We start from the raw sequence: 15,364 nt of genomic DNA, 5'->3' as shown, positions 1-15,364 counted from the left end.
TCTTCATCATCCCTCTAGCCTCATGTGGTGTCTGTATGTTTGAATCACTGTTCCAGACTTTGCAGATGGACTTCAGTAAGGAAGGGCCTTCACCTGCAGACAGGAGCATGCTGGAATGTATTGTGAGCTTCCAGATACGAAGTGTGGTGGCGCTGATTCCAGAATGGCATGGTGACGCACTTATGTCACTGGGGTCCACAGTGTCAAGACCACGTGAGGCTTGGTGAGTGTTGTTGGGGGATGTGTCCCCAGATGCTGTAAGGGCTGTAAGTCCTCAGCAGCGCCTCCAGGTCCAACAGCTAGGGACCAGGGCAAGCAGCAGTAACGGCTGGGGCCGGTGTATAAGCTTGGCTGTAGGGCGCAGCTAGAAGTGGGGGTGGGCAGGGACCCCGTGCAAGCTCATCCTAGTGGTTAGGGGCTAAGGTATGCAGTAAGTGCCAGGAGTTCTGTGGGTACACTGGGAGCTGCAGGGGCCCCTGGCTGTCAGTATGCTCTCCCAGGGCTGCGCAGTGCCCCCTGGGTGTGCACACTGCGGTGGAGGCCAGTGAAGGCCTCAGGCTGGCAGGGTGCCCGCACAGCAGTGCGCACCAGCCACGGGGGTTAGGCTGGTGTCTGGCGCTGCTCAGCCACAGAGGCCTGGGATGGCTTCTCATGCTCTTCCTGGGCTTTGATTGGAGGGAGGGGGAGGAAGTGGTAAAAGACTCAGGCAGGTCATGTCAGAAATGCGAATACCCGTGTGGCAAAAGCTGGTGAAAGCTGCTGGGGTCATCTGTGAAGCAGGTCAGTGGGCACTGAAACCACTTTTTAAAAATGTAGTGTATTCACTGGTGAAGCCATCTGGTCCTGAGCTTTTCTTTTCTCAGAGGTATTCATCACTGATTCAGTCTCTTCCCTTGTTGGTCTCATCAGATTTTCTATTTCCTCTGGAGTCCGTTGTGGTTTGCGTGTTCTAGAAATTTGTCCACTTCATGTAGCGTATCTGTTGGTGTGTAGCTGTTCATGGTATTCTCTCTTGGTCCCTTTATCTCTGCAAGGGAAATAGTAATGCCCACACGTTCATTTCTGATTTTTAGGCTTGAATTTTTATATGCCCAATGACTTTTAGTCCATTAAAGTCATTATCCTTTTGATGTTTGAATTAACCCACCCTGTCCAGTGAGAGCCCCATCATGCCGGTTCCTTTGTCCCGCTGACACAATTCCCTGACCCTTCGTAGCTGCCTCGCCTTATAAAACCTCAAGATGCCCCAGGCTTGTCACACACATTCCCTGCCCAGACCTGGAATCCGTTCTTCAGACCCCGAGCCCCTGCATTTGCAATCCCCTCGGCCTCGGGTGCTCTCCTGTAGCGCGTTTTGGTTCAGTTGACATTCACTTTAGTCTTGGATGAAATGTTACTTCCTCAGGGACACCTTCCCTACACCCCCAGATTTGGCCAAACTTCTCACTTCAGCACCTTGTATTGACCAGGAAGGGACTGGTAATGACTAGTTTAAAGTCCTGGACTGCTAATACGAACGATGATCTGAGTTTGGGCCTTTCAGGGCTGCTACGGGAAGCCTGACACGGGCTGCAGTTAGGGAGGCAGAGCCTGGGGTCCTCGTGACGCCACTGAGCCCGACTGCAGCTGTGTCTGCGGTCCACACGTGGCCTTTCCAAGCACTCAGGCCAAAGAAAAAGAAGAAAAGAAAAGAAAAAAAGAGCCCTGTTTTAAGTCGGCAAGAATCACGTTTAAGTCTTGTAGCCAAGAGTCCGAACTTACAAAATTATCTTCTCCAAGCTTTTCAGGATTTTTGTCCCCACCTGTTACCATGACAACCACACATAGTGTAATGAGCTAGTGCCATGAATAAAGGAGGTGAAGAGGTATTTGTCTCCCCCAAGCTTTAGCTGTCTCAGTGTTTTAAGGTTAGATCCTCCAGCCATTATAGACTTCCAGATGTTTCCCTGAAAAAGGACAGCCTGAAGGGAATTTAAACCCTAAATGCACAGGCAGCAGTGCAGGAAGAATTCAAACAAGTGTGTCTACACTGGTCTGGGATATCTTCCTAACTTCCTGGGTGTGTTTACTCTGATTGGGGATCTTCCTCTTGTCCCTGACTTGGGATGTCTCTCTAATTCCCTGGGTCTGTCTACACTGGCCTTGTAGATCTCCCTTGTTCCCAGTATTTCTATACTGAACTGGTATGTTTCTATGATGCCCAAAGGTTTCTTTCCTGATTTTGGATGTCTTCCTAATTCTCCACTTTGTCTAAACTAACTAATGATACCCGCCCCCCCCCCCCCCGGGCTCTTTTCAATGTGTCAACATTGACCAGGAATGTCTCCCTAACTTCCCAGTGTGTGTCTACTGTGATGAAGGATGTCTCTCAAATTCCACAGGTGTTTCTACACTTTCCTAGTATGCCTCCCTAGTTCCCCATTTTGTGTATACATTGAAATGTGACATCTCTATAATTACACAGGTGTGTCCTCTCTCCTTAATTCTGTAGGTGTGTCTAATCTGGAATGTCTGTCTTATTCCAATGTATGTCTACCCTGAAGTTGGATGTCTTCCAAATTCACTGTGTCCACACTGTCCAGCAATGTCTCCCTTATTGCTTAGGCATGTCTACCCTCACTGAGGATGTGTCCCTAATTTCTCAGGTGGGTCTACAATAGTCCGGGATGGCTCCCCAATTCCCTATATGTGTGTCCTGACTTGGGATGTCTAATTCCATAGATGTGTCAACACTGACTTTGGATAGCTCCCTAATTCTCCAGGTGTGTGTGCTCTGACAAGGGTTATTGACCTAATTATTCAGTTGTGTCTGCAATGAACTAGATGCCTTCCTAATTCCCTATGTGTTTACACTGACCTGTGATATATCTCTAATTTCATAGGATTGTATATGCTGGCTTTGGATGTCTCCATGATTACTCAGATGGGTCTACTCAGACTTGGGATTTCAATCTAATAACCCAAGTGTGTCTCCACTAACTTGGGATGTTGACATAAATCCCAAGTTATGTCTACCATGACCTGGGATATCTTCCTAGTTCCCAAGGTATGGAACTTAACCAGGGATGTTTCCCTAATTTCTCATGTGTGTATACCCTGACCTGGCATGTCTCCATAATTCTTCTTATGTGTCTACCATGATGTGAGATGTCAAGTTATTCCTTAACTATGTCTTCTTCAACCTTGGCTATCGTCCTAATTGCTCAGGTGTGTCTACCCAAGCATGGATGTCTACCTAATTCCCCAGGTGGGTTAACTCTTACCTTGGATAGTCCCATAGTGCTTCAGTTGTATCTACATTGACCCAGGCTGTTTCTCTTTTACCCACAAGTGTCTAACACAATCTGGTTGTCTGCTTAATTCACTGGGCTTGTCCACACTGATAAAGGATGTCTCTCTAATTCCTCAGGTTTGATTACTCTGAACTGGCTTATATCCCTTCTTTTCCATATGTGTTTACCCTGTCCAGTGATGTCTTCCAAATTTTTCATGTGTCTACTGTGACATGGAATGTCTCCCTACTTCCCCAGGTGCGTATTCACTGACCTGGGATGTCTCCCTAATTCCCTGGTAATGCCTTCGCTGAACTTGGATGACTCTTGAATTCCCCAAGAGTGTCTGTATTTACCTGGGATGTCTATTGACATCCACCAAGTATCTTAGGTTGTCTACCCTGACTGGGTATGTCTTCATAATAAACCAGATGTGTCTACTCTGACCTGGGATCTCTTTCTAATGTCCCAGTTTGGTCTATCTTCACTGGGGATGTTTTCCTCATTCCCTAGGTTTGTTGACTCTGATGTTATACATCTCCTCAAATCACTAGGTGCATCTTCTCTCACCTGGTATGACTTTCTATTTCCCAACTGTTGTATACACTGCCATGAGACATCTCTCTTTGCCCCAAAATGCGTCTACTGTGACATGAAATGTTGGAGTCGGCCAACAAGAGGATGTGACCACCGGTTGATGCATGAGCTAGATCCAGGCAGTTGAAGGCTCCTCATCCTCTCCCCTATCATTAGAATGTGCATTCTGCTTGCATTCTCTGCTCTGCTCCCAGAAGCTGCCTCAAGGACACAGCCTTAGATAGTGATGTGGTACTGAGACCATCTAGATGGTAATATGGGGCTGAACCCAGTTAAGGCCTCTATATAAATTTCTAGGATTTGGCAAGTGGGTGCAGAGATCTACTTGTCTAGCAGCTACCCAAGACAAGTCTTGAATGTAAGTTCCCTTGCTTATTGAACCTGCCACCTACCGACCTGGAGTGGTCTGCTGCTTTCTTTGGTCTCTTCCTGCCCTTCATGTAGGATTGCTGGTTTCAGATTTCACCTGGGAAGCCCCAAGGTTATAACCCTGACTCCCCAGCTGTGTCTAACGTGTCTAACTGACCTCGGGTGTCTCCCTAGTTCTCCAGTGAGTCTACTATGACCTATGATGTTTCTTAATTCCCCCCCAAGTGTGTACAGTGATGTGGGTTGTCTCCCTATCTCCTCAGTTGTGTCTACTCTAATACGGGCTATCTACCTAGTTCCCCAGATGTGTCTTCTCTGACGTGGGTGTTCCTCAAATTCCCCTGATCTAGGATGTCTCTCTAATTCCCCAAGAGTGTCTACCTTGACTCAGGATGGTTCCCTAATTCTCCATGTATGTCTATACTGACCTGGGGTATTGCTCTAAACCCCCAAGTGTGTCAGTTATGACCAAAGATGTTTCTCATTCCCAGATATGTCTACACTACTCAGAATGTCCCCTTGTTTTCTAGGTGTGTCTACTCTGACATGCTCTATCTTCATAGATCCACAGGTGTTTTTATCTTGAGTTTGGGGTCTCTTTGCCCCCAGGTGTGTTTACACTGACCTCAGATGGTCCCCTAATTCCTCAGGTGAGCCTACACTGATCTGGTCTATTTTCTCTGGTGTGCTGTCTCTGACCTAGGATGTCTATATAGAACCCCAGGTGTTTTTGTTCTAACCTTGGTTTTTTTCCCTCTGTTTGTAAAAGTGTGTCTAGCCTGATGGCTCTCTAGTATCTCAAGTATGTCTACTTTCCCAAGAGTATCTACCCTGACCTGGGAGATATCTTTAGTTCCCCAGGTGTGTCTAAACTTACTTCGGTTGTCTATACCCCTTTGGGATGTCTCCCTAATTATCCAGGTATGTTTTCTCAAGAGATATCTCCTTAATTCTAATGGTGTATCTACTCAAAACTCATGTGTCTCCCTATGCCACTGGATTTTCTAATCTGACCTGAAATTGAGGCATGTCTAAATTGGTGTGGGATATATCTAATTCTTAGATGTGTTGACTCGGTAATAGTTTGCCTTTATAATTCTGTAATAGTGTCTATCCTGACCAGTGTCTCTCTAGATGCCCATGTGTGTCTTGTCTGACTTGGGATAACTGCCTACTAGTGCAAGTATATCTAAACCGAAATGGGTTATCTTCTTAAGTCCCCATGTGTGTCTACACTACCTCAGATGTCTCCATAATAAAGTAGGCATGTCTACACTGGAACTACCTTCTAATTTCCCATGGATGTCTACTCTGACTTTGATGTCTCCAGCGTATCCCAAGTGTGTTTATACTGTCCTTAGACATTTCACTAATACCCCAGGTGTGTCTATTCTGACATGGGATATTTCTTTACCTTCCACAAGTGTCATCTAACCTGAGACGTCTTCCTAATTAAGCGTGTCTACACAGAACTGAGATGCCTCCCTACTTCTCAAGATATGACACTGACATGGGATGTTTTCTTATTTCCACAGTTCTGTATACACTGACATGGGATGTATCCTTAATACCTCAAGTGTGTCTTCACTGACCTGGGATATCTCCCTAATTGCCCAGGTGTCCCTTTCAAACCTGGGGTAACTCCATATACACCAGATGTGTTTACTTTGACCTGGCATGTCGTCCTAACTCCCCAGTTCTGTCTATGCTATCTGGGTTATCTCCCTAATTCCTTGGTGTGTCAACTGTCATTCAGTGTTTCATATCTCCATCTTTTAGCATGATTTGGGATTCTCCTAAGTCCCCATGTGTGTCTACTCTGACACAAATATTTCACAAACTCGGCTTGTGAGACTACACTTAGAATTCTTATTAATTTCACAGATGCATCTTCTGTGACCTAGGGAGTATCTCTAATTCCCGAGTGGATCTTCTTCGCTCTTACTCATCTTCTTATTTCCCCAGGTCTATGCACCTGGGATGTCTCTATAAATTACCAGAAGCATCTACAATGACCTTGGATGCATCCTTAATTCCCCAGCTCTGTCTACGCAGACCTGTGTAGTCTCCCTAATTCCCAGTTGTGTCTGCAGACCTTACATGTCTTCCTTTTCCCCCAGGTGTGACTACACTGTCCTGGGATATCTCTCTAATTTCCTAGCTTTGCCTACACTGACCTGGCATGCGTCTAAGACTGCAGATGTGACTACTCTGACCTAGGATGTCACTTTATTCCCTAGGTGTTTCTACTCTACCTGTGATGTCTTCCTATTTCCCCAATTTTGTTGATCTTGACATTGGTGGTCTCTTTAATTACACTGGTATATCTACTCTGACCTAATGATGTTTCCCTAATTCCACTGGTATGTCTACACTGAAAGATGATGTCTACTCTTACCTGGCATGTCTCCTTAATTCCCCATATGTCTCTACTCAGACATTGGATGTCTCTTTAAATCTCCATGTGTCTACTCTGACCTGGAATGTCTAATTTCCCAGAAGGGTCTACACTGACCTTGGATTTTTTCCTATTTCCCCTGGTATGTCTCATATGACCAGAGATGTCTCCTTTAATCCACTGGTGTGTCTGTTGTAACCTGGATTGTCTCCGTAATTCCCAAAGTGTATCTCCACTGACCTTGAAATACTATTTCCCAAGGTGTCTACATGGACCTGGGATGTCTCCCTGAATCTTAATGTGGGTCTATTATGAGTTGGCATTGTCTACTTGTTCCCCAGGACTGTATATCTTGACCTGGTGTGTATCCATAATTCCACAGGTATGTCTACACTGACCTGTGATGTCTTCATAATTTCTTAGGTGTGTCTACTCTGGCCTGTATCTTACTAATTCTGGGTAAACCAGTGCTCTTACATGGGATGTCTCCTTACCTTGGCTTGGGTTGTCTTTTTCCTCATGTTTGTCTATCCTGACCTGGGATGTATCTCTAATATCCCAGGGGTGTCTTCCTTAACCTAGGATGACTCCCTAATCCCCAGATGTTTCTACCCTCACTTGGGATTTATTCATAATAACTCAAGTGTATCTATACTGAAATGAGATTACCTTCTAATTCTTCATGTATATTTACTTTCATCTGGAATATCTCCCTAATTCATACATACAGGTATGTCCACCCTGACTTAAGATCTAATTCCCCAGGTGTGTCTGCTCTGGCCTGGTATGTACTCAGTTTCCCAGGTGTGTCTACACTGACACAGGAAGTCTCATTAATTCCCAATTGTGTCATCTTTTACATGGTACGTCTCCCTAATTCCCCATGAGTGTTTACTCTATCCTAGGGAGTCTGAAATTTCCCCCAAGTGTTTTTACTCTGACTAGAATAGCTCCCTAATTCCCCAGGAGAGTCTGTGCTAATTGGTAATGTCTCCCTAAGTCCCTGGGTATGTCTAAACGTTCCTCAATGTCTTACTAATTCTACAGGTGTGACTACCCTGATATATCTGATTCCCCAAGTGTGTCTACACTGACTTGGGATGTCATGTTTATCTCCCAGAAATGTCTACTTTGATCTGGGATATCTACCTAATTCCCTATTGTGTGTCTACTTTGAACTTTGAATTCTCTAATTCCTCAGGTGTGTCTTCTGTGACTTGGGATAGCACCATGAATCCCCAGGATGTCTCACTAATTCCCCAGGATTATCCTCTTTTACCTGAGAAATCGCCCTAATTCCACAGGTGTGCTACTCTGATTAGGGATGTCTCAATTTCTTCAGGTGTGTCTTTACTACCTGGGATGTACCCTAATATCCAAGATATGTCCACAGTAACATTGTGGATCTGGGATATGTCTGATTTCCCCAGGTGTGTCTCACCTGAATAGGATGTCAACATAATACCCCAGTTGGGTCTACCCTGAACTGGGATGTCTCCTTAGTTCCCCGGTGCATCTGACTTGTCCTGCAATGTATCTCTAAGTGCTCTTATGTGGATGTCTCCCTAATTCTCCAGAGGTATCTACCCAGACCTGAGTTGACTCCCTTATTCTCCAAGAGCATCTTCCCTGAGTTGGTCTTCTCAACAGTGCCCCAGTTGTAGCACTGGGATATATACCTAATTCCCTAATGAATCTAAGCTGACCTGAGATGTGTCCCTGCCTCACCAGGTGTGACTATTTTACTTAGGATTTTACTCTATTTCTCTAGTAGTGTCTTCTCTGAATTGTGATGTCTCCCTAATTCCTCACATGAGATGTCTTTTGTCTTGCATAGGATGTCTATTTCCTTAGGTATGTCTTCTTTGACCTTGGTGGCCTCCATACTAACCCAGGTATGTCTATATTTAATTTCCCAGGGGGCTCTCCACTGGCCTTAGATGACCTCCAATTCCCTAGTCACGTCTACACTGATTTTGCTAGTATACTTTTTCTTCAAGGGTCTGTTATGACCTGGTATACTACCTAATTTTCCAGTGGCATCTCCCTTGACCTGGTGGGTCTCCATGATCCTTTAGGTGTATCTACACGGATATGTAATGCCTCCATAATTTTCCAGGGGTGTCTTCTCTGACTTCGAGGTATCCCTATGTGTTTGTCTTATCTGGAATGTCTGTCTTATTCACCAGGTATCTCTACTGTAATGTGGAATGTCTCCTAATTCAACAAGTATATCTACCTTGACCTCGGATGTATCCCAAATTCCTCAGGTGTGTCTACCCTGACCTGGGATATTTCCATAATTGCCTAAGTGTGTCTACACTAACCTTGGATAGTTCCTTAATTCTTCAGGTGTGTTTACCCTGATTTTGGATGTCTGCCAACTTCTCAGGTTTGTCTGCACTAAATTGGGACATTTCTCTAATTGCCCAGGCATGTCTACTCTGACCCAGGATATCTCTCTATTCCCTAGGTAGATCTACACTTAATTGGGATTCTTCCCTAATCCCCAACGTTTGTCTACTTGAACTTGATATGTCTCCCAAGTTCTCCAGGTGAGTCGACACTGACCTGGAGTGTTCCCCAATTCCCCAGTTTTGAGAATACTGACCTGGAATGTCTCCTTAATTCACAAGGTGCTTCTCCTTTGACCTGGGATTGCCTCTAGTCACTAGGGGTGTCTGTCCTAAACTTGGATGATCTCTAGTTGTCCAGGTGTTTCCGTAGTAACCTTGGATGTCTCCCTAATTCCTCAGGTATGTCTAAACTGACTGGAGATGACCTAAGAAATTATGAAGGTGTCTGTCCTGGCTTGGGATGCCACTCTAATTTCCAGGTACATCTTCACTGGAATGACTCCCTATTTCCCCAGATAGGTCTTCTCTGTGTCGTTCCAATTTTAGTATATGTGCTGCCGAAGCGAGCACTCCCCAGATATGTCAACCCTGGGATGTTTAACTCCCTATTTGTATCTATTCTGACCTAGAATGTCCTGTTAATATCCCAGGTAGGTCTTCACTGACAAGACTCCTTAATTCCCCAGGTGTTCCTACACTTACCTGAGATGTCTAATTCTCCAGGTATGTTTACACCGAACTGGAACTTTTCACTAATTCCTCAGGTTTGTCTGTCCTAATTTTGGATGTCTGTTTAATTATGCTAGTGTGTCACAGTGATCTGTGAGTTCTCATTATCTTCCAAGTGTGTCTTTCCTGACAAGGAATGTCTTCTCTGTTCCCCTGAAATGTCAACCATGATCAGGGATGTCACCCTAACTCCCCAGGTGTTGGATTTTTCTCCCTAATTCACAAAATGTGTCTGCCCTTACCTGGCATACATATATATGTATTATTATTATTATTTGGTCTTTTGAGAGTATGAGCATACACAAGAGCTGTGGGGTGGGGGTTTAGGGGCAGAGGGAGAGGGAGAATCTCAAGCAGGCTCTACACCCAGTGCAGAGCCTGATGCAGGACTCAATCTCATGACCTGAGCCAAAATCAAGAGTCAGATGCTTAACTGGCTGAGCCACCCAGATGCTCCTGGCATATATCTTTATTTTCTTATATGCTTCTACTCTGATCTCATTGGTCTCTCTAAATCTCCAGGTGTGTCTAAACTGACCTGGGAGGTCTTCCTCAGGTGTGTCTACTCTGACCAGAGATGTCTCCTGGTGGGTCTACGTTGAATTGGCATATCTCCCTAGTGTCTACATTGTTGTGGGATCTCCCTTATTCCTATGAGTTTCTATCCTGACTTGGGATGTCTGACTTCCCAAGTGTGTCTACTCTGACCTTTGAGGTCTTGCTAATTTTCCTGTCTTGTCATCCCTGACTTGGGATGTCTCCCTAATTCCCAGTTATGTCTACTTTGACTTGAGTTGTCTCCCTAACTCCCTAGCTGTGCCTACCTTGATCTTGGATGTCTAATTCCACAAGTTTGTCACTTCTTGCCTAGGATGTCTCCCTCAGTCTCCAGGGATGTCCACCTTATTGTAGGATGTCATCTTAGCTCTCCATGTCTGCCCAGATCTGTGGTGTCTCCCTGTTTCATCTGGTGTGTCTACACTAACCTGCGATGTCTCATTTTGTAGGTGTATCTACTAGAAAAATAAAATTCAGAGAGCTCTGAGATGAATATTTTATTGAGAAACAAGCATTTTGGAAACAGGGATACATTCAAACTGAAAGTGGTAAGAAACTGCTCTAGGCTGTTACACATTCATGCTTTATAAACTGTAAGTACATCATTTTCCATTGTGATTTGTTATTAGTAATTTACATTCCTTTTCATTACATCAGCTTACTTGATTTTAGCTGATTAGCATATGCTGACATGAATCAAGCTTAAGTTTTGTTTAAAATCAGAGTCAGTATTTTTGGAATTTTTGGAATTGAGACAGTTTTAAGATCTGGTTAAGTGACCATGAGTCTTTGGTCTAGGGGCATATCGAAACTGTGGTCTCTATTTCATTTTTTTAAAAAAACAATCCCTTCCTTTTGATCATTCTCTCAGTTGAACTGAGAGTGGCTATTTAGCATTACTCTTGGTTATGGGCCTTCTTTGGACCTGAAGATAGTGAATCAATCTCATTAGGTTCTTCTGATAATTCTTGTTCATGTTGCTTTGTTGTTCAGTACACATGGAGATCATTTGATTAGTCAGTGTTTACTGAAAAGCACTGAAGACTTGTGAGAAGATATAATACACAGGGGTATTATTAACATGAGTAACAGGAGTATAATATCAAATCTTTGAAAATACCCCAAATCCAAGATGCCAATTTACAAGCCAATCTGCATTGTTTTTCATAATGTGTAATTGGGTTTCAGTTTTTTTCTGAGTTATTTATATAAGCAAAACATGTACTAGCAATGACATATTCTTATTGTAATTGTAGACATTCTGCAATAGGATCACTTCTAAGGAATTTCAAGTGTTTTTTTTAGACACACCAAGGCAATTTTGCAGTAATATCTTATAAAGGTAGGTGCTCCTGGGCAACTAGGTCAAAATCCCAGGTTAGAATAGAAGCACTTTGGGAATTAGACATTCCAATCAGTATAGACACATTAGGGAATTAGGCAGATATACCAGGTCAGAGTAGACACACCCATGTTACAGGGAAACATCACTGGTCAAGGGAGACAGATCAGGGGAATAAGGTCCACCTCCCAGGTAGGAGTAGTAATATTAGGGCTTAGAAATTCTAGGTCAGGGTAGACATCTGGGATGTGGGAATTATCCTGGGTGTATTTGAGAATATATGAAGACATCAATATGATGATCTTCATATTGAGAATTATGGAGACATCCCCCATGAGTGTGGACCTTTCAGGGAATAAGAGATATAACAAAGGTCAGAATAGACACACCTGGGAAATTAGGTAGACATCCTCAACTGTAGACAGTCCTGAGTAGAGAGTTCAGATAAGAGTAGTCACACCTGGGGAAAAGATATCCCAGGTAAATGTACACACAACTGACTATTAAGGAAACATCCAGGTTTAGGTTATATACACTGGGGTAAGTAAAGATACATCCCTGATCAGAGTAGATAGAGTTGGGGAATTAAGAGAACACACACCTGGGGAAACAGACTTCCCAAGTTAGTATAGAAATACTTGAGGAATCAAGGTGACATCCTAGGTCATAGTATCTTTCCCTGGGGAAACAGAGACATTTTAAGTCAGCAGAGACACAACCCAGGACATTAGGGAAAAATCCATAGTCAAAAGAGAGACATCTCTTTTAGAATTTAGATAAGAGAAGAAACCTCTATGGAAAGAGGGAGAGATTCCAGATCAGGCTACACACAATAGTCACTATCAGGAAAGACCTATGTGGGTAACTGGGGAGAGATCCCAAGCCAGGCTGACAAATCTGGTGAATTAAAGACTCATTGCAATCAGGATAGACACACCTAGGGTCTTAGAGACATCACAAATCAGAATAGACCTACCTGGAGAAATAGGGAGACATCTCAGGTCATTGTGGACCCAACTTTGGTCAAGGTAGATTACCTGGGGGGAAATAGAGAGTCATAAGTGAACTATATAGACACAGCTTGGTAACTAGGGAGACATCCTGGATACAACTGGGAATAAGAGAAAGACAGTCCAGGTTAGATCAAGGTAGGCACAACTGGGGAACCAGGGAGACCTCCCTAGTCAGAGTATACACACTTGAGGTACTAGACATTCCAGGTCATAGTAGACATACTAGGTAGACACAGCAGGTCAAGTGTAGACATCAGGAGAATGAGGGAAACATCCCAGGTTAGTGTAGCCATACCTGCAGTATTAGAAAGACATCCAATGTTGAGGTAGACACAACTGGGAATCTATGGAATCATATTAGGTTAGTGCTGACACACTTGGGGAATTAAGACAGCTCAGGTCAGTGCAGACATAATTGGTATGCCACTTTTGGTAGACACATATGGGTAATTAGTAAACAATCCAGGTTAATTTAGATACATCTCAGGAATTACAGAGACACCGAAGGTCAGGGTAGACAGACCTGTGGAATTAAGGAGATGTGCCAAGTCAGGATACAACAAAGCAAAGAGGGAGACTTCCAGAGTGGTACAGATAAGCCCCTGTTTTAATGAGACATCCCAAGTCAGTGGACACACACTTGAGGAATTACACATCCCAGGTCAGTGTACATACACCTAAAGAATTAGACAGACAAACTAGGTCATTAATAAAAACAACTGGGATTAGAGATTCACTCATGCCCATGTGGACACGACTGGGCTATAAGCGGATATACCAGGTCAGAGAAGATATATTATCTCTGAAAATTCCTAGATGTAAGGTTAGGGTGGACACACTTGGAGAATGAAGAAAACATTTCAGGTCAGGGTAGAAACACCTGCGGAGTTAGGGGGATATCCAAGGTCATTGAAGACACATTTGGTGAATTAGGGATACATCCCAGATCAGTCACAACTGATTACAAGGTACGCATCTCAGGTCAGAGAAGACACCTCTGGTTATTAAAAAGACATATAAGATCAAGGTAGAAACAGCTGGGAATTAGACATTCCTGGTCAATAAAGACAAACCTGGGTAATTAGGGAGACATCTTCCCCTTCCAGTGTTAGCACACTGGATTAGGAATACATGTCTAAGTACTTATCAGAGTAGAGACACTTAGAGAACTAGAGAAACACCCCAGGTCTGTGTATTTCAAAGACCTCACTGGTCAGGGTATATACTCATACAGAACAAGGGTCACATCCCAGGTCAGAGTAAATACACCCAGGGAATTAGAGAGTGATCTCCCATCACAGTAAACACATTTGGGGAATATGGGAAACATCGAAGGTTAGTGTGATTAGGGAGACTTCCAAGTTCATGGTAGACACAACTTAGGAATTAGGAATAACCTGGAATAACACATGGGGAAGTAGGGAAACATCCCAGGTCAGAAGGCACAGCTGGGGAAATAGAGTGACAACCACGTCAGTGTAGACTAACCTATGGAATATGGGAGACATACCACTTCAGCATAGATGTGGTATTAGAGAGAGATCCCTGATAAGGGTAGGCATACATGGCAAATTAGAGTCATCCAAGTTCGGGGTAGACACCTTGGAAATTACAGGGACAAGCCAGGGTTCACATACTTGGAGAAATATTGGGACAAATCATTTTAGAATCGACACACCTGGGAAATTAGGTAGATTTCCAGGTCAGTGTATACACACAGGATAATTAGATAAATACCCCAAGTGTAGACATACATGGAGTTTAGCAAGACAACCCAAGACAAAGCAGGCACACACTGGGAATTAGAAAAATCCCAGTTTGTATTAGACTCAGCTTTGATGTTAGGGATTTATCTCATGTCAGTGTAGACACATTTGGGGAATGAGGGAGACATCCTATTTAGGGTTGAAACTCTTGTGGAATAAGGGAAACTTCCCAGATCAGTATACACAAACCTGGGGAATAAGGGATACACCCCAGTTTAGGGTAGACATGCTTGGATTAGGGAGATATCCCAGGATAGGATAGACATACTTGGGTAATTAGGGAGATAATCCAGGTCAGAGTAGACACACTAGGAGAATTAGGAGGACCTAGATTAGACACAACTAGGGGACTAGGAAGATATTCCAGCTCAGTGTAGATACCTCTGCGTGTCCCAGGAGACATCCCATGTCAAAGTAGACATACTTGGAGAGCTGGGGGGATCTCAGGTCAGAGTAGATTACTTGAGGTATTACACATCCATGTTCAGAGTTCACTCTTCTGGAGGAGTTAGATTCTAGGTCAGGATTAACACACTTGTGGAACTATGGACACATCCCAGGTCAGAGGAGACATACCTGGAGATTCAGGGGAATTCCTTGATCAGTGTAGACCCATGCGAAAATTGGCAGACTTGCAACATCAGCGCAGTCAGACCTAGGGAGTTGGGGAGACACTCAAGGTCAGTGTAGACCCCCCTGGAGAACTGGGAGACACCCACTGTCAGAGTATACGCACCCTAGGGGATGAGGGAAATATACCAGATCAGGTTGGACACAACTCGGGAACTTTGGAGAAATCCCAGCTCAGGTATACTTACCAGAGGAATCTGAGATATAATCTAGAGCAGGGTCGACACACTTGGGGAAAAAGAACTATGGATATAGCTTATGTCAGTGTTGTTCAAGTAACCAGATTAGGTCCAAAATGGAGTTGCTAATGTTAACCCTATGTCAGCAAACCAA

General features: G+C 43.9%; 1 long non-coding RNA gene across 1 annotated transcript; it reads right to left on the bottom strand.

The window, feature by feature from the left end:
- Positions 1 to 507: 507 nt before the first annotated feature.
- On the bottom strand, positions 508 to 15,038 carry LOC144379817 (uncharacterized). The gene is made up of 3 exons (XR_013443218.1): positions 14,978 to 15,038; positions 12,599 to 12,659; positions 508 to 1,027 (listed from the first exon to the last, which is right to left on the bottom strand). It is a non-coding gene; the product is annotated as an uncharacterized LOC144379817 (long non-coding RNA).
- Between the last annotated feature and the right edge of the window lie 326 nt (positions 15,039 to 15,364).

Source organism: Halichoerus grypus, chromosome 13, assembly GCF_964656455.1.
Source record: "Halichoerus grypus chromosome 13, mHalGry1.hap1.1, whole genome shotgun sequence".
NCBI lineage: Eukaryota > Metazoa > Chordata > Mammalia > Carnivora > Phocidae > Halichoerus > Halichoerus grypus.
This window is presented reverse-complemented; position numbering and strand designations above follow the sequence as displayed.